Genomic DNA, 18,982 nt, shown 5'->3' on the forward strand with positions numbered 1-18,982 from the left:
AAAGGGTGCTGGGGTCTAGCGGGACAGCTCTGCCGTGGTCCTGGCACCCCCACACACTGAGCCTCGGCCGAGCGCTTGCCCCGGGGGCTGCCGTGACCTGGGCTCCCCTGTGGGAGCACTCCCTGCTTCCCGCACCTCACGCTCTCTCGGGGCCGGTCTTCTGCTGGATGCGGTAGGATCTGGGGAGCCAGGGGCCTTGCTCATATTTTCCAAAACCTTTATAGACCCTGCCTGGGCCGGATGCTGGGATCAGGAGGAGGGGCTGACCCAGCCCTCACCTACAGGGTGCCCCCATTCTGGGGTCAGAGTCAGGTTGGCTGGTACCTGGTGGGACTCCTCTTGGGTCCCCAGAGCCTGACAGAGGGCTTGGGAAGGGAACAAGTGGCCAACCGAGGCAATGTTCGCTGTGCCCCCATCATCATGTCTGTAAGGCCCCTCCAATTGCAGACTGACCCCCTGGAGCTTCATCCACCTATGGACGGATGCCTCCTCAGTCCTCTCCTGTCCAGCTTTGCTATGTGGTGGGGGACGTGGAAGAGAAAGCCCTACGTGTGCACAGGAGAGGCGAGAGTGGACAGGGCAGGGAAGGGCCAGAGTGCTGTTTTCCCAAACTAGGCTGCTGACCCTCAGGAGAAGAGCTAGTGGGAGAGGAGAGGGGGAGCCAAAGGTGCTCCAGGCAGTAAGAGGGGGCTTGAAAGAGGTTTTTCCAAATCTCCATCTCGGGGAATCAAGAGAAGGAATAGCCCTGTCTCCAGGGACCCCTGCTCCCAACCTTGGTTCTTAGACCCAAAGGGAGGACAGATGGCCAGTGTCCCAGGGAAATGCAGTCAGTCAGCTGATCCAAGGTCTGGGAGGACAGAGACACCGTCCCCTGGCCCTCTCCCCCTCCACACCTTCCCCTCCCTCCTTCCTCATTCTTCTGCCCAGTTGGTGGGCAGATTTACTCAGAATGTTGCTAGAGGCCCAGGGGACCCTCAAGGATCTATTAGACCTCGAACCAACTAGACCTTAGAACCAAAACTGATAACTCAGAACCTGAACTCAAAACCCAGCTGCGAGTCCAGTCGGAGGACTTGGAAGGTGGGTCAGGCCAGCAGCCACCAACTCAATGCTATTTCTGAAACTTAAAAAAAATCATGCTCCCTCCTGGTAAACATGCAGTCCCATGCCACCTCTTAATATTATTTGAAATTCAAAATTAATTCAGCCTTGTCACTAAATGTAAATGAGAACAATGGGATTTAGCTGTGCCCCCACTTTGATAGGGCCTTCCCGCCCTCAAACTTTCAGCAAATGCAAATGACCGACTGCAAGGAGATCCACAGTGAAGTGGAGGCCTGGGCCTTGCCGTGCACAGGAGTCCGAGTGTCCCTTCTTTCCATGGCTGAGGGGGCCTGCAGGAGGCGAACCCTCCAGGCCTCTGTGTCCTGGGACGAGTCAACCCACTGACTCATTGGGCTGGTCAGTGCTTCTTCAATGCAAACTCTCCTGTGCGGTCAAGCCCAACCACTCACACTTTAGTGTGAAATGGTAGCAAATTATCACTCACATCTTTATATTTTCTGTGGCTTTTTATTTTTTTATTTTTTTGGAGCAAGAAGGGTATCTTAGAGTCCAGAGAACTCCAAAGTTACAATCCTGGAGTGGGTATTCTATTAAGTTCGGGTCTCTAGTCTTGAGTTCCCAAACATGGCAGTAAGGGAGACTCCTGGGACCCTGGCTCAAGTGCACACCCCCAAGCCCCACCCCACTGAAGCAGCCCCCCTGTGCTTTAGCTGGGTCCTCACACTACACTGTGTGTGTATGTGCACACGTTGTACAGGAGGCTTGCAGTCCAGGTATCACCGCACAACTGATACAACGTCACTATTCTTTCTATAAAAGAAACAAAGAAATGCTAAAACCAGAGACGCCTGGGTGGCTCAGTGCTTGGGTATCTGCCTTTGGCTCAGGGTGTGATCCCCAGGTCCTGGGATCAAGTCCCACATGGGGCTCCCTGTAGGGAGCCTGCTTCTCCCTCTGCCTCTTTCTCTGTGTCTCCCATGAATAAATAAATAAAATCTTAAAAAAAAAGAAAAGAAAAGAAAGAAATGCCCAAACCAGCCTTTTATAGATGGGAGGAACAACAAGGAAGATGATGGTGGCCCCTCAGGACCTCTGAGAGACTGTGTGGAATTTCTGAGGAGGGGCTGGGCCACTGCCTCCCATCAGTTCTTGGGAGTTCTCTGAAGGTTTGTGGATGATGACGACGACGACGTGAATGAAGGAAATGACGGGGCCGGACTGCCCGGCCAGTGGGCCCTGTGGGCTCCAGCTGGCAGCCCTTACCACCCCGGCCACCTGAGGCGTGGGGGCCCCGGGCCGAACCCCCACCCACCCTGCATGCTGTGGTAGGAGCACAAGTGGAGGCCAGGCTGTGGGTTTCCTTCCCGCCAGGCCTCCCCTGGTCAAGCTCACTGTGAAGAGAGGTGAGACGTCCGGCCCGCCCTGGAACCCCACGGGAGCCCAATTATTTACTGGAAACAGTGAGGGATGAATTCTTGGCGGCTTTGGTCCGTGCAAATCAGAGACATGGCTGAGCTCAAGTCTGGTTTTGATCAGTTCCAACTGAACAGACGGCTCGTTAAATCTGAGCTGAAGAGGCCTCCTTTCTGGAACCCTCACCAGCCCTCCTCATTCTGCCTCAGGGCTGGAAGGCCTCTTGGAGAGCAGTGAGTCCAAGCCACCCGTTCTACAGATGGGGAGATGGAGGCCAGGAGAAGCCCGTCTCAGGCCGTGTGGGTGCTGTGGGGTTGGGAGGGCCAAACTGTTCCAAGCTGAACAGAGTCGGTCCAGAGACATGATCCCGGTGTTCCAGGGCTTGCTTCCTCCCTTCCAGGATTTTTCTCCATTCAATCTGGATGCTTCCACCACATTTCCCTGGACATACCCTCTCCTTTGCTGTTGAGGATGGGGGGCAGGAGGAGACCCAGGCAGAAGAGATCCCTGGGCCTTGGTGTCTTCATCTGAAAAATGGGTTATGCTGTGGACACCCAATTCAATGCTGAGGGCAAGGCCCCGCCCAGTCTGGTGCCTGGTACCTGCTCTTTGAGGACCAAAATGTGCCTCCTGGAGCCTCCTCTTCCAGCACGTTCTGGCCCCACTTCCCTGAGGCCTGAGCCACCAGCTGGGGTCAATGAGGTGACCTGGATCCGGCCCAGCTGTCGGCCTCATCTTTACAGCCCTTTGATCCACCACCAGCTCCAGTGGCGGGAGCCTGGGCTGGCAGGCCTCCGGCAGTGATAGATGCACCCGCCCGACATCCCGCTGGGCAACACATGTCCACTCATGCAGGTCCTGGGGCCTCTGTCTGGCATCCGAAGCCCCCCAGCCTCAGCCCCCATGGCTCCCATGTTCACACCCAGCCCATACCTGAGCTCCTTTATCTTCCCCAACCATCTCCAATCTCCACTCCTACTGTCTCCTCCTCAGGGCCCTCCAAGCCAGAGTCAAGTTCGCAGCTCCTGGTCCAGTTCACAATAACTTTCATGTACGTCCCCTCACTTTATCCCCACTGCAACCGCGGTGCCTGAAGCAGGTGCCATTGGGGTGGCCCCAGTCTTAGAGATGGAGCCAATAAGGCTGATGAAACACAGTCATTACTGAGCAAGGATTGGGGTCCTGAACTGTCCGCTCATAGACTGTGGTGCTTGGCCAAGAGGATTCTAGAGGCTTAGAAAGTCCTGGAGGAAGGGGGCTGGAAGGAGCCTGGGGAGGGGGCTGCATTTATGAATCCAAACTTCAGAAGGATTCTCAACTCAGCACACTCAGAATCTTAGGCCAAGCAAATGCCTGGCATGGAAAGACTCTTGGTGGTCGCTGCGCCTACCCATCAAAGTCCCCAGTAGCCTGCAGCCCCTGCTTGAATATCCTCGGGGATGGTGAGCTCAATTTCTTCAATTTGAGGCAGCCTCTGCCCATTTGGGACAGCTCCGACTGTAGGAATGTCTTTCCACCCATGGAGTTGAGTGCCCTGTGCCTTCTTGTGGGCTCTTAGAGCTTGGAGACAGTGGCCAAGGCCCCCTTTACCCTCTTCTTCCAGGCAGGGAGCAGGAGCAGGCTTGGGGCAAACATCTGGGGCTGAATGTGGAGGGGAGAGGCCCAGCTCGGCCACACGGGCTGGGTGGGAAGTCCAGCCCCACCTGCCACTGATGTGTGGCCCCCACTGAGTCCCTGCCCCTCTCTGAGTCCTGCTTCCCCATCTGGAAGTGGGAGGGGGCAGCCGGGGGGCTGACAGGCTCCTGGAACGGTCCTCAAGGCCACCGTGAGGTGCTGTGGGAACCCCAGGTGACCTTTGGCTGCCCTCATCTCCCCGGGGGTCCCTGCACCAGCAGCTCCTTCACTGATTAACAGCTGGGACGCACCTGGTGGGCAGATGTCAGCCCCTCATCACCCCCGCCGGGCCCCGTGTGCGCGTGCATACGACCTTGCATCTGCGTGCGTGTGTGCAGCTGCATGTGCTGGGATGTGCACATACATGTGTGTGAGGCTGCACTGGGGAGTGGGAGGCACCAAACGTGGGCCTGGGGGCGGGAATGGCTGTGCTAGGGCTCACAGCCAGACCCTGGGAAATCCTCCCTCCCAGTCCGCACCAGGCCCCAGGACCCCGAGCAGTGCCCTTTAGAGCAGGATGTCAGCAGGGCTCTGGGGCTGTGGGGTACCCGAGGCACCTTCTCTTCTGGCATGGGGGATGGCCAGACGGAAGCTAGTCCTCCACAGAGAGGCTCACGCATGGGGAGGTTGAGTCTGTCTCAGGAGGATGGAGGAGTGAAGGGCCGAGCTTAGAGCAAAGCCAGCCTGGTGTCAGGGTTAGGTAGGGGTGCTGCCGGGTGCCGGCTCTCAGCCCACATTCTACCTCCTAGAGTCTGCCTTGGGGTTCAGAGAGAGGGGCACCAGCTCCCCCAGGAGTTAGTAACCACCGTATGATCCTGGGAGGTCGAGATTAAAATCCCCATTCTCAGGAAGAAGAAAACGAACCAGAGACCCCAGCCAAGGTCCCCTAGTGAGGCTGGCTCCTACACCAACACTTGTCCCGCAGGGGACTTGGGGGCAGAAACCGGCCCGGGCCTAGACGGCTGGATGACTAGGTGGCTGGGAGTGCGGGAGGGGCCAGGGCCCTGCTGCCCTGCACACCAGCGTCCCCGTCCCCAGCTCCGGGCTCGGCCTGACGTTTCCTAGCAGACTCTGGCTGGGAGGAGGTCAGGCTGCAGGAGGGGATCTGGGAGCAATTTGATAATTAGGCAAGAGGCCTTGACAAGCAGCCTCTGTGGGGTCCATTCGGGGGCTCTAGGGGGGCCTGCAGTGAGGTTGGCCACCTGCCAACCCCCGCCCTCACCGATCCCCCACTGCCCTCCTGCCCACGCCCTGCCGGTGCCCGACAGTCCCTTCTGCTGGGCCGCCCAGGCCCTTGCCCCTCACCTAGAGTTCTGAGCCCACACAAGCTGGGGCTCTATCCCTCCTCAGCCTCATGCACCTTGGATGGACTCCTGCACACCCTCTGAGGCCGACCCTGAGTGGACTTGAGGGAAAAATAAGTCCAGAGAGGGCAGTGGTTTGTCCAAGGCCACACAGTGAGGCAAGGAAGAGCCAGGGCCGGGCCCAGGCAGCTCCCTCTGCTGGCAGGGCGAGGGGGGGCGGAGCAGGGCCCCCTCCATTCCTCACCGGTACCGGCTCCCATCCAGTCGTTGTGCCACACAACCAGGGCCCCCAGAGAGGTGAGGAAGCTGGAGGCACAGCCTGCTAAGAGCTCATGCTATAGGAAAAGCAGAGGGCCCACGGTTAGGATAGGAGAGGCCAAGAGAAGCAGACAAATATTAAGGGTCAGCCTCTCATTGCCTTCAAATCTGGAAGGCAAGGGCTGTCAAAGCAGGGTAGGGGGGATGTCAAACATCATCCTCACCCACCTAGAACCCTAGAATTCTAGAGTCCTGGGAGGCCCAGACTGGGCCTAGGGACCTACCTTGGCCTCAGCTTCCTGACCCCTGACAACCTATTACCCTATTACTCTGGCTTCATTGTCCTGACTCCCCCTGTTCTCTGGAGCAGCTCTGTCCCTTGCTGCCTTTTGTCCCTATCAGAAGAGAAAAGAGAAGCATAGGCCACTTCCGTTCTCCCCTTCCAGCATCCAAGGAGGGCTTGTCCTTGGGGGCCAGCCATGCCCTGTGGCAGGAAGTGGCCGGCAGGAGCTCCAGCACGGGTTCCAGGGGGGTGATGACCAGGCTCTGCCTCTGGGGCTAGAGTCTGTGCTGGCTCTCCACGAGCATGTGCTCACAGGACATCCTGTGTGTCCTAACAAGACCAGCCTCAGGTGTCCCATCCGTGAACTGAGGCTTACATTGTGTAGTAGGTGAGAGGGCCAGATGTCAGCAAGCTCCTCTGACTCCAGAACCCATGATTTCCCACTCCCTTGGCACCACACTGCTTCTCAGCATCTGGTGTGACCCATGCCCAGGGACTGCCAACCCGGAAATGAGGTGTGGTGTGGTGTGGATGGGTACTTAAGGACACGCGAGGGGGGCAGAGAATTTGATCTAGACTCTGAAGGATGGGTGGACTCAGATAGTTGGCAATGGAAGGAAGGGCAGGCCTGGTGGAGACATGGGCCTCAACAGAGGTGTGATAGCTTCTGAGTCCAAGGCAAGTGTGGAAAACGATGGGGTGATGCGTGGCACGGGTGGTGGGAAAGGTCAGCCAGGCCCACTGGCACGGCCTTGAGTGCAAAGCGAGGAGTGAGTCTTACATAGAGACCAACTGCTCCTCGAGGGCAGGGTGCCTCGTTCCTGACGCTACCTCAGCCTGACTCAGAGCCCCATACAGGACAGGTGCTCCCCAAATCCCCAGGCATGCCCAGACAAGGGCTGCTTCTCCTCCAGGGGGACCCTAGGAAGCCATGGGGTCTTGTCCAAAGAGCCTCTCAGCACATTTTCAGCTAAGAACCATTTGATAATTCCTATGCAGGAGACTCACCAGCGAGGTGGGTGGGGGTGGAAGGCAGTGGGGTTGCGGGGGTTCTTTTCTCTCTCTGCCTGCCTCTGCTCCTGTGCCAACTCCAAAACAATCCCAGATGCCTCTGGCACAGCCAGGAGCTTTCAGCACCCCTGGGCAGGGAGGGATGACCTCAGGAGAAGGAGGCCCCCTACTGTGAGGGCAGGCGGGAGCCTCTGGCCCACCTCACCCTCCACACTCCCCAGCCATTGGGCGGGGGCACCAGGACTTGAGTGTTTCCAACCCTTCATCTGGTGACCAGATCCTTCAGCTGAGTGGGGTCTATCTACCCTTTGTCCTGAACCCCACTCCCAGCCCGGGGCAAACACAACTCCCCTGGTGTAGTGGGCCTAGCATTTGGAGCCCTGGGCTGGGCGGCCAGCATCTGGAGCCAAGAACCACAGACTCCGCCGGAGCGCAGCGGCTGGGGAAGCGCTCACCCACGGAGGTGATGTGGAATCTGTCCTGCCGCCCCCCCTACCCCCAGTCAGGTGTCAGAGTGATTTATGGGCAGATGCTGAGAGGAGAGGCTGGGGAAAAATAAGCAGTCTCAGGTCACGGTCCTCCCCAGTCTCCCCCAGCCACCACCCTGCCACAGATTCACGAGGACAAAGGGCCTTCAGGCCGTGCGACCTCTGGCAGGTCCCTTCTTTCTCTGGGCCTCCACTGCCTTTCAAATGAGTCTGAAAACCAACCTGAAATGATGGAATTGCCAGGAGGATCAAGTGAGAAGCTGGACACCAAGCGTCCAGCTCAGAGCCTGGCCCAGGGCACAGGTGGGCCACCCTGCAGCTCTGCTTCCAAGTGTGTGGTGGCGCCTTGGCTCCCTGCCTGCCCTCACTGCATTAGCACCATACTGCCCACCTCCTCCCTCCCTCCATCCCTCCAGCCCTGGGGGCCCTGCCTGCAACAACCCCCAACTCCGTGACCACGTGGCTTGTGCTCTCACCCCCACCTTTGCTGTCCCGTCTCCTGGATAACCTCAATAAAACAAAATCCTTCCTGTCTGCCAATTGGCCTTCCTGGCACATAGTCCCCAGCGTCCTCAGGCTGTTGTATCAATACAGTATCTCCTTAATATTTGCCACCACTTGATTAAAAAAAAAATAAAAAGAGGGACACCTGGGTGGCTCAGTGGTTGAGCATCTGCCTTTGGCTCAGATCATGATCCCAAGGTCCTGGGATCGAGTCTGGCTTTGGATTCCCCTCAGGGAGCCTGCTTCCCCCTCTGCCTCTGTCTCTGCCTCTCTCATGAATAAATAAATAAAACCATAAAAAAAAATCCACATTTTATTTATTGTTGTTCTCCCTGGCTAGAAGGTCCTTCCCATGAGGGTGGAGATTTTGTCTCGTGCTTACTGTGGAATCCCCAGCACAGCGCCCGGATCCAAGCCGATGCCCAGTACATGCAGGCCGGTGGGAGGGCGGGCAGGCGGGCGGGCAGTGGGACTCTGGGAAAGGGAAGGTGGGGGTTGGCAAAGTGGCACCGCACCAGGCATTTGCCAGGTGGTAGAGGAGGCCCCGTAGTCTGGGGTCCAACCCACACCTGAGGACAAGTGCAACATGAACATGACCGTGAACATGGGAAGGCGAGGAAGCCCGATGCTGGGGACGAGGGACGGGCAGGCCCGGGGAGGCACAGGGCAGGCAGGGTTGAAACCTAAGGGTCATAACGGTGATGTACGCCCTTAAAGATTAGGGGTCGCTTAGAAGAAAGGATGCCATAGAGGTCTTGACTAGAAGCCCGTGGACACAGTGGGAAACACACCCGTCGGCCCCGTGGTAACTGGTACGGTGGCCGCGACTCAGGGAAGGGCATCTCCAAACTTTGCGGCACAGACAGAGGAAGACACTGGCCACGGCCACCCAGCTTGGAAGGGACGGAACTAAGAACCAACCAGACTTGGGAGGCTAAGCTTAGGGAGGGGTAAGCAGGGTGGGCGCCCAGGACGCAGGGCAGGAGTTAGGAGGGCGGGGTGACGGGCAGCAGTCTGGAGCCGGGAGAAGGGGACCTGTGTGGGAGGCTTCCAGGGGGTGGCGTCCTGCTCGGGGCAGTGGCCACCACTCCGAGGGGCCTCACTCTGGGAGCCACAGGCCGGGAAGCCTCAGCTCCCCCGGACCTCTCGGATCTGCAGGGAGGCAGAGCTTCTTCCTGGACAGAACAGGAAGGATGTGCTCCATGCCCAGCGCCCTGGCACCGAGCAGATAGAAGGAAAGGTGTGCGGGGGGAGCCGGTGACACAGGGCACCCGGCCTGCGCCGCGCTGTGCGGGAGGAGAGGGAGCAGGAGCAGAGAGGCCGAGGCTTGGCCCATGCTGAGGATCCCACCAGGTGAGCCTGGCCCCGGTGAGCTCAGAGAGGCTGCGGGGGAGCCATTTCCCCCAGCTGGGGTAGGGGAAACCTCACCTCCTCCCAGTCAGCCCAGTGAGGGGTGACTTGAGCCCTCGGTGGATTCAGCTGGCAGCCAGGGCCTGTTTCCCCAAGCCTCGCCATCCCACTCTGTAAAATGGGCCATGGGGAAGTAGAGGGTAGGAGGGGTGGGTAGGCAGCCCCCTGGCTGTGCAGAGCCCAAGCAGGTGCCGGGGTCCCCATTCCTGAGGCTTCAGGGCGACAAGTGGGCCGAACTGGAGCCCTGAAGTGAGGGGTGCTGCAACTTTGACCCAAGGATCGCTGCTTCTGCTCCACTTCCCCCAACAGAGGGGAAACAGAGACCATGAGGCAGGTGACGCAGGTGAGGCAGGTGAGGCAGGAGCGGTGGGGGCACCCCAGGGCCTGGTCCCCAGAGATGACCTAAGCAGCCAGGCTGAGTTTAGAAGATGCAACCCCTTGATCCCTGATGCAGTCAAACCTCCTGTTGCTGTTCTTTTCATCTCAGTGTTCATGGAGGCCTCCCCTGGGCCTGAGTATGGAAATAGACGAGTTGGCAGAGGTGGGTGTCCACAGAGGCAGGACCACACAGGGTGACAAACCCAGACTCAGAGGCTCTGGCTACCATTTGGGGCCCTCTCTGCCTGGAGGAGTCAGGCAGGACTTCCCAGAGACAGAGGGTGTCACAGGATCAAAGAAGCTTCCAAGCCGCCTAGAGACTGGCAGGGGAGATGGCTGGACTTGGCGGGGAGATGTGGAAGGAGATGGCCTGTGTGAGGCTGTGGGGCTCAGGGGGGTCAGAGGTGAGGTCAGAGGGCCCTCCCTGACAGGCTGAGAGCTGGGATTTATCCTGCAGGCCTGGGGGAGCCACAGAAGCTTTGAGCAGGAGAAGCCTGGTCAGGGTGTGCACTAGAGCAGTGCTTCCCCATCCCTAGCATCAGAGTCACCCCCCATCCCTAGCATCAGAGTCACCCCCCATCCCTAGCATCAGAGTCTCCCTGAGGGCTGGTTAAAATAGCCACTGCCGGGGAGGCGGGGGGGTGGGGGGGGGTGGGGGGGGCGGGGGGGAGCACCTCCCCAGAGTGTGTGATTCTGGAGAGCTGGGGTGGGGCCTGCAAATTTGCATCTCTAACACTTGGAGTAGGGAAGGGCTGGGCTTTCCAGCTTGGAGATGGGAACCCAGAGGGGCTCAGGACTGGGACATGATGAGGAGAGGGAAGTCTGAGGCCTCAGGGGACCCGAAGGAACCCAGATCAGGGTGTCACGCTGCAGCTAAGCTTGAGGCCAGGAGCAGGGCAAGCGTCTGGCCGCCCAGGAAAAGGGGAGGCCCCTGGGACCCAGCTGGGCCCTGCCCTGACCTGTGGGGAGGCCTCCTGCACAGGCCAGGCTGCCCTGAGACCTAGCCCTGCAGCGCCGGCTCCCTCCGGGAAGCTCCAGGCACAGGACCAGGACTGCAGTCAGACCAGGACATGAGTCTAGCTCCCCGGGGTTCTCTGTAACCCTGGTCAACTCACACCCCTCAGAGCCCAGACTTCCCATCTAAAATGGGGACAATAGCCCCTGCCTTCCCAAACTGTTAGGGTGCTGGGGGGTATGAAAGCTCCATGTGAGCTGCACACCCCAGTGCCTGCCTGAGTTGCTATTGCTACTCCTACTTCAGGGAAGGGAAACACAGCAAGAAGACAGGATGCCTTAACCCGGAGCAACAGTGAATGGCATTCCAGGCACCATAATAAATTTATGCAAAAAATATTTGTGATGGGAGCCCTGGGACACACAAGGTGGGGGGTGGATAGGGCTCACACCCCTCTGTGATGTGGCTCCTGGCGCTAGGCCTGGGGTAGGGCCACCGAGCCGGGATCTGAGCCCTGTTCCCTTCCGCACAGACTAAATATTTGGGCTTCTCCTTCCCGGGGCCGGCGGCCTGGCGGGACCCAGGACCCCCTGTGGTGTGGCCGCTCTGGCTTCTGGTGGGTGGTGGAGATTGATCACAGAAGGCCCTGCTCGGACCAGCCAGCCCCTCAAAGGACAGAGCCCTGCCAGCCACCAGCTGAGAATCTGCCTCTGACACCGCGGGACCTGGAGCAGCCCTGGGCCTCAGTTTCCCCATCTGTGGAGTGGGAGTGGGGCAGGAGGGCTGAACAGGCTGGTGACTTCTAAGGCCCCTTCTGGGTTCCCGGGGATGGCAGCTTCTCTGAACCTCCTCCACAGTGCCTACTACAGAGTTAGGCCTCTGTGAGCAAGTGGGTAGGGCACCTGCAAAACAGGACAATCCCTCCTGAGCAGGGAGGTGGGTGGACCCAGTGACAACACAGATGGAGGTCCTTTACCAAAGATGGAAGGCCTTGGAAGAGCTCTATTTACCAGGTTGGCATTTGGCAGGGGAGGGCCAGGCTTGTATGAAAGCATCTCTAAATGCCACTCATACTGTCCCTCCTACCCCAGTAAGGCAAGGCACCTGCCCAGCATTGGGGCGGGGACCGAGCAGGAAGCCAGGAGGGGAGTGCCTGTGGACATGAGCTGTTGGCTCCAGCTTGAAGGTGGAGTCTCATCAGAAGAGCCAGGGTGGGGCACTTGGGTGGCTCAGTCGTTGAGTGTCTGCCTTCGACTCAGGGTGTGATCCAGGGGATCCAGGATCAAGTCCCACATCGGGCTCCCTGCATGGAGCCTGCTTCTCCCTCTGCCTGTGTCTCTGCCTCTCTCTGTGTGTCTCTCATGAATAAATAATAAGATTTAAAAAAAAAAGAAGAAGTAGAAGAAGAGCTGAAGTGTTCAATCCCAGCAGCACGACCTCCATGGCAAATATCTACAAGGCCTGGACTCTGCCGCAGGCTGTCCCGAGCCCTTGATCCCACCTACGTCTCTCAAGATCCTGTAGAGGGGGGACCTATGATTGTCCTCATTTTACAGATGAAGAAACTGAGGCACACAAGATGCCACGGTCACCCAGGAATGAAATGGTGGGGCCGAGCCTTGGCCTGGCTCTGGAGTCCCCTCCGATGAGTTGTCTGTGTAGTAATAATGGTGTGACTGACTCCCAGGGCTGTGAGGAAGGTTAGGCTATCGGGACGTGTGAGTGCCGCAGTGCCAAGTGCGTGAGGAGCATCCAGCAGGTGTCTGCTCGTTGCTCATCACTGCAGGAGAGGCTCAGTCCAGGTGTCTACGTGCCAAGGCATGTGAGAGCCTGTGGATCTGATTCTAAAATGGCCTGCCTTCCCGTGGTGCCCCCTTTGGAAGCTTCCTCCAGGGGAGAGTCATCCAGTCTCAAGCAGCCAGGCGCCCCCCTGAAGCCAGGTCCTGGGGCTGAGCTCTGATACTTGTGCCTCAAACTCTCCATGGGTCCAGGTCCTTGCAAGCTCTGGGAGACACCCCCCATGCACACTCACCCCGGGGAGCAGCCCAGCACACAGTAGGTGTTCAGGAAACATGAGCACGAACAGGTTGGCGGGGGCCGGGGGTGGGGATTACCATGGGGCCAGCTGCTGTCTGAGCCCCTGGGAGTCAGAGCGGAAGGAATGGCCTCTCACCTCAGGTGTAAATTGGCATTAACCTGGAGGCGGATGGGAATGCGGCTGCCCCTCTGGGTGCACCAGTCACCAGGAGGGCAGCATCCTCCAGAAAGCATAAATTTCTCTGTGTGCCAGATGGGTGATACCTGCCTAGAGCCTGGACCCGAACCCCAACCTCAGGCCTTGGGGGGGGTGTACTACAGTACTAAACGCGCCTGGGGAACGACTTCCACACCAATAAGCCGTGTGCGAGGAGATTGCCATCATCCCCAGCAAGAAGCTCTGCAACAAGATCGCAGGCTACGTCACACATCGGATGAAGCGGATTCAGCGGGCCCGGTGAGAGGCATCTCCATCAAGTTGCAAGAGGAGGAGAGAGAAAGGAGGGATAATTACGTGCCCAAGGTTTCAGCCCTGGATCAGGAGATCATCGAGGTAGATCCTGACGCTAAGGAGATGTTGAAACTCTTGGACTTCGGAAGCCTGTCCAACCTGCAGGTCATCACTCAGCCTACAGTTGGGATGAATTTCAAAGCACCACGGGGAGCTGTTTGAATCTTTCTGCTGTGCTGTAATATCTTCAATAAACCTTGGAAAACAACAACAACAACAAAAGTGGACCTGGTGGGGGGTCCTCACCCCATCAGGCCTTGTACTTCTGCTCCATATTTGGGCCAGGCTTGTGTTGGGTTCTGAGGAGACAGTGGAGACAAGATGAGGTCTTCGGGAACCCCAGGACAGCCTGAGGTACCCATGGGGGCACTGTGCGGGGCCGGGGCTAGGGACTTGATGTGGGGAAGAGCCTTCCCAGAGGCCCACAGCCTGTTGGGAGAGAGTGAGAGGGTGCCCATGTGCTCCGGAGGCCATGGGGTTACAGGGCCTCATCAAGGAGCGGGGCAAACCTCTGTCCCCGACTCCCCCCAGCTGTCGAAGGAGCAGCGAGGGCAGAGCTGGGCTACCCTGCTGCTCAGCCCTGCTCGCGGCCTCCTGTGGGACACCCCCTCTCCAGCCCCCAGAGCTGGGCTTTTCCAACAACCCCAAAGCCCTGCGAGCATGTCTCCTGAAGGAAGAAACCTTGCTCTCCCAGTCTCTGAGCCTCTGCCAAACTGTCCCCTCTGCCCAGGGGTCCTCCAGTCCCCTGGGCACTGCTTCTCATTCCAGGTCCAGCTGTAGAGATGCCCCTGGTCCCAGGCTCCCAGCTCACTTTGCTCCCCCCACGTCTGGATATGCTAAGGGCTGGAGCCCCACTGATCCCCCAGGGCCTGGCAGAGTGTGGCTCCATCCGTACGTGTGGCTCTGGGGAGGTTTGATGACTGACTGAATTCTGATTTAGCAACAATGGCTACCAATAAATAACTCCTGCCGTTGGGCACCTGGGTGGCTCAGCGGTTGAGCGTCTGCCTTTGGCTCGGGGCGTGATCCCAGGGATCCGGGATCGAGTCCCACGTCGGGCTCCCTGCATGGAGCCTGCTTCTCCCTCTGCCTGTGTCTCTGCCTCTCTCTCTCTCTGTGTCTCTCATGAATGAGTAAATAAAATCTTAAAACACAAAAACTCTTCCCATCTGATGTCCCAAGTGTTTGCTGTGCAACCTCACAATAATCCAGAGAGGTGGGTGTTGCTATTCATGACACTTTACGGATGCACAATCTGAAGCTCAAGGAGGAAGCAGCTTATGCCAGGTCCCCAGGCAGTGAGGGCGGAGCCAGGGATCAGTCCCCGGAGAGCCGAGCTGTGCTCCCAACCACAGCAGAGCTCCCAGCCCCTCGGGGCAGCGTCCTCCCTCTGCCCCCACCCCCGGCAGGTGTGGCTTCCAAGAACTGGGACTGGCCTGCCTGTGCCCCCAGCACGCAGCACAGAGAGAGGCAGGAGCCCGAGCCCAGGGCAGCTTTGGGGAAGGACAGCCTGTGTAACATGGCCCAGTAGGCAACTCTGGCTGGGGCTCCAGCCCCGTGAGCCACTCGATGCTCTCTCCTGAGGCCAGGAGCTTGTGCTCACCCCCATTTTACAGCTGAGCCAGCGGTGTCTCAGGAGCTGAGACTTGCCCGGGGTCACTGGGTTTGTAGGAGCAGTGGCTCAGATCAGACCCTGGCTGGGCGACCCTAGCAGGCCACGCCCCTACCTGGGCCCCTGAGGACTCCGCATAGCCTGTGCATTTCAGATGTGTTCTGGAGACAGATACGGAGAGGGCGGGTGGTGGGTGTCTCTGGGGCGTGGATGTGGACGCGTGTTGGGGTGGCGGCAGGCTGTGTGTGTGCGCTGGAGGTGGGGGGGTCTGTTTTTGCCTCAGATGTTAGACACAGCCTGGGCTTTGGCACAGACGGGGAATGTCAACAGCAGCCACCCCTGCCCCATCCCTGAGGATCCGAGACCCATCACTGGTGACTATGGGGTCTCTGTTTTGGGGGAGAGGAGCTCTCAGGGCCAGCAGGAAGGAAGGGCAGCAACTGTTAGCAGGAGAGTGGCTCCCCAAGCTAACACCCGAGGGGCAGGAATGCTGCTGGGGGTGGCACTTGGAGCACCGCAGGTAAGCCCCACCACACACCTGCAGGGAAGGCATTGGACCAGCCGCCTGTCCCAGAAGCTGGCCTTGGGTCACCGGCTGATGGTAACCTATCCTTGTATCCGGGAGTGTCCAGAGAAATGTTAAACGGAACCAGGGTCTGCAGCAAGCAGGCTTCCTGCCTGCCAGCTCCACCTTCTCTTGGGTTAGATGTGACTGCGACGGAGACCAGCTCTTGGAGGAGAAGAAGGACGAAATAAACCCTAGAAAAATCACCATGACACTCCCAAGTCAGGTGGAGGAAACAAAGGCATAGTCTGAGATTCTTTAGATTCCAGACATGCTGCTAGACTGCCGGCGTCCTGGAGCCCTGGGCTCCCAGGACCGTGGCACGTTTTGGGTGGTGATCCAGAATCCGAGAAAGGCTGAATCGGAATCTCGAGTTAGGAGGTGCCTTCAAGGGCATGGCACCTAATGGGCAGCTGTGCCAGCACCTCCCAGGCGGCCTCCCGCTCCACAGCCCCTGCAAGCCCCGCACACTTTGATGGATGCAGAGATGATGGAGGCATAAACACTTGGGTTTTACCTACAGCTGTGCCGCCGTCCAGGAGCACTGGGGCCTGGGCCTCTCGACCCTCTGTCTTCACGGCCAGCCCCGGGGCCAGCCTGGATGGGGTGTCTGGGATGGTTGTGTGATCTGCGGTCTCCGCTCCGCCTCCACCCCAGGCCCAGCCCTCCGGCCCCCCGCTGGAGCCTGGCAGGTGAGGCAATGGGGACCAAGGGGCCGATAAGAAGAATGTCTTCAGCAGCCATAGGCCCGGGGAGCCGAGCGGATATTGATTTGGTCTATGGGAGCAGAGGGACCCATTAAACGGGCGGCTGTTAAATGGCTCTGCCTGAAGCCAGCCGTCTCTGCGGGTGGGCGGGGGACCTGGCGGGCAGGCGGTGGCCGGGCCAGCCTGGCTAGCACCCTGCCGGGGTGGGCTTAGACGCCCCGGCTCTAATGGACCAGCCCAGGGCCCGAGGCGGCCTGGTGCCCACAGGCCCCTGAGCTCCAGCCACACCCCGCTTCTAGGCCTCTTCCCAGCAAACCGGGCTGCCATGCCTTTGCTCATGCAGACCCCGCCCTTTGCCTCTTCCCCCATCTCTTGAAATCCTCAGCTTTCCAGACCCAGTGCAAATGGCTCTTCCTCCAGGAAGTCTTCGAGGCTTTCTACTCCCTAACCCCGACACTTTGAGAGAGGTGGATTTTCCCTCCCCAAATCCCCAAAGCCCGCAGACGAGCCCTGCTGTCTTCTGACTATAGTCCTCTCTGCCACGCTAACTAGGAGTGCGGGCCGCCCACTCAAGGGGGACTCGTGTGCTTCATCCCCTCTGCCACCCCTCTGTCCAGGTGCAGCTTGGGCATCCGGGCACCCAGGTGATGACAGTGAGATCCTCAGCTGGGGAGGACAGTGCAGGAAAGTGTTGGCTGAGCTCCGTTCTGATGGCCACTGATGCGGCCACACGACACCTGCACCTGGACTGCATTCCCGTCCCTGTGACAGATATCCAGAACTGCTCAGCCTCCCCTCCCTCCCGTGAGCCACCCTGTCCGGCCACTCTGGCTCACAGTCAATACCCATTCAGCCAGGGCACCTCTCTCCCTTGAGTGGCCATCGCAGACTTGTAGCCAGGGAGTCTGGGATTTGAATCCCTGCTCTGCCCCTTATGGCTCTACAAAACTGGGCCACTTGCTTCTCTCCCTGGGCCTCCGTTTCCTCATCAATAATGGAGATACTGGGCTCTACCTCTCAAAATTGTGAGAATTAAATGAGACTATTATTGTAAAGGCCCAGAGATGGGCAGTGGCTGGCGGGAGTCACACAGCACGAGAGTGGATAACATGCTGGGCCCCTGCCTCCAAGCCCCAACCACCCCCCACCACCCATCCTCCGTTGGTCTGAGGTCCCGGGCTGGGGCCTGCATCCTGCTGGAGGCCTGGTCTGTGTAACCTGGCAGCTGGCCATCGTGACCTGAGGAACAACAGACCATCAGCCTGCTCAGGGCTGGGCCCAGGCCCCCCTTGGTTGTTTCTCTGGTCTGACCTGGCCTCCCCAGGGGCCCTTATCTGTCCACTCTCTCCTTTCCCACCAACCTAATCTCTCCCTCTCTTCAGGAGTTCCTGTTTCCTCTCCACCGCCTTCTTGTCTCCCTCCTCATGTCTCCAGCCAGCCTCCCACACTTGGTTCAGAAGCCTCCTCGGAGCAGCTGGTCCTGTCATCCTTGGGGAGTGGCCCTCTCTCCAGGGCCTCCTGGGCCCCACAGAGCCCCACTGGGACTGTGCTCGTCTCAGGGAGGAGAGAGGTGGAGCATGGCTATCCTGCTGGTGGCAAACATTCTGACACCTACCTGCAGGTTGATACCTGGGCTTTCTCTATTGTCAGGGTTGGCTATTGGTTCTGGGGCCTCTATAATGCTTCCAAGGCAACGGTTTGAACATTTCTATTCCAAAAGTCCAAGGTACCAAGATTTTATGGCTCGAAATCTCTGCACACAATGAGATCCTAAGACACCAGAGCTCTGAGGTTCTGGGGTTTGTGCTGGAGGCCCCACCCCTGTCTCACCCTAGAGGAGGCTCAGCCTAGCTGCATGCTTTGAATGCAGACCTGGCCTAGGAGGAACAGCAGAGACACCAGTTCCCTACCCCTTCTTGATTGCCCAGCCCCTGACCAGCCAGAGAGGTGCAGGGCTTCATTGCTTGCCTGGGTGCTGGCCAGAGAGGTGCAGGTCTTCATTGCTGGCCTGGGTGCTGGCCAGTGGCAGGTGCATAAGGCCTACTGAGTCAGGGGCCCAGCTGGATCTTCTGTCCTGAGCTAGGAATAGTCTTTTGCCTTCTATACCACTCTCCCTGCACCTGGCTGGAGTGAGGACTCATGAGAAGGGGGCTGGGTCTGGTGGCAGACGTAGCGGGACCCCCACCCCGCACCACTGTGGACCTACCATGAGATCAGGGGCAAGCCACCCCTTTTGCAGAGCCCTGCTGTCCTCACCTGCCAGATGGACATAACTGTGCCCACCTGGGGCTTGTCGTGAACATGACTTGAGACGGTGTCTCTGGACGAGCACATAGTAAGAGCACAATAAAGGGTAGTATTCGTGTTATTATGATCACCCTTTCTGAGAATTATTCTGGGTCCTTGCTCTAATTTCTTCATTTGCTTGTCCTGGTTAAGGTCCAAAGAACACCCTCAAATGCAACATTTCTGAGGCATGAGCTCAGTCCCAGGTGTGCCACTCCCAGATCCCGGGGGCCCACAGGTGCGTTGGGCTCATCCCAGCTCCTGAGGAGGCCCCAGATGGGTGGGGGAGGGAGACACAGACACAACACAGACCTGTACAACAACCTGGCTCAATGCAATGTCGCAGAAGAGCACAATGGCTGTGGGAACCTAGAGGAGGCCCAGGCTGAGGGCGGTCAGGGAAGGCTTCCTGGGGGAGAGGACCAGATAGCTGGGCCTTGAGGGAAGATTGAGCAGTGGCTGAGTGTGATGGCTGCTTTAATGGTTCAGAGGGTTGCAGGGAGCCTGTGGAAGGAGAGATC

The sequence above is a fragment of the Canis lupus genome, chromosome 23 (genome assembly GCF_048164855.1).
Source record: "Canis lupus baileyi chromosome 23, mCanLup2.hap1, whole genome shotgun sequence".
Lineage (NCBI taxonomy): Eukaryota > Metazoa > Chordata > Mammalia > Carnivora > Canidae > Canis > Canis lupus.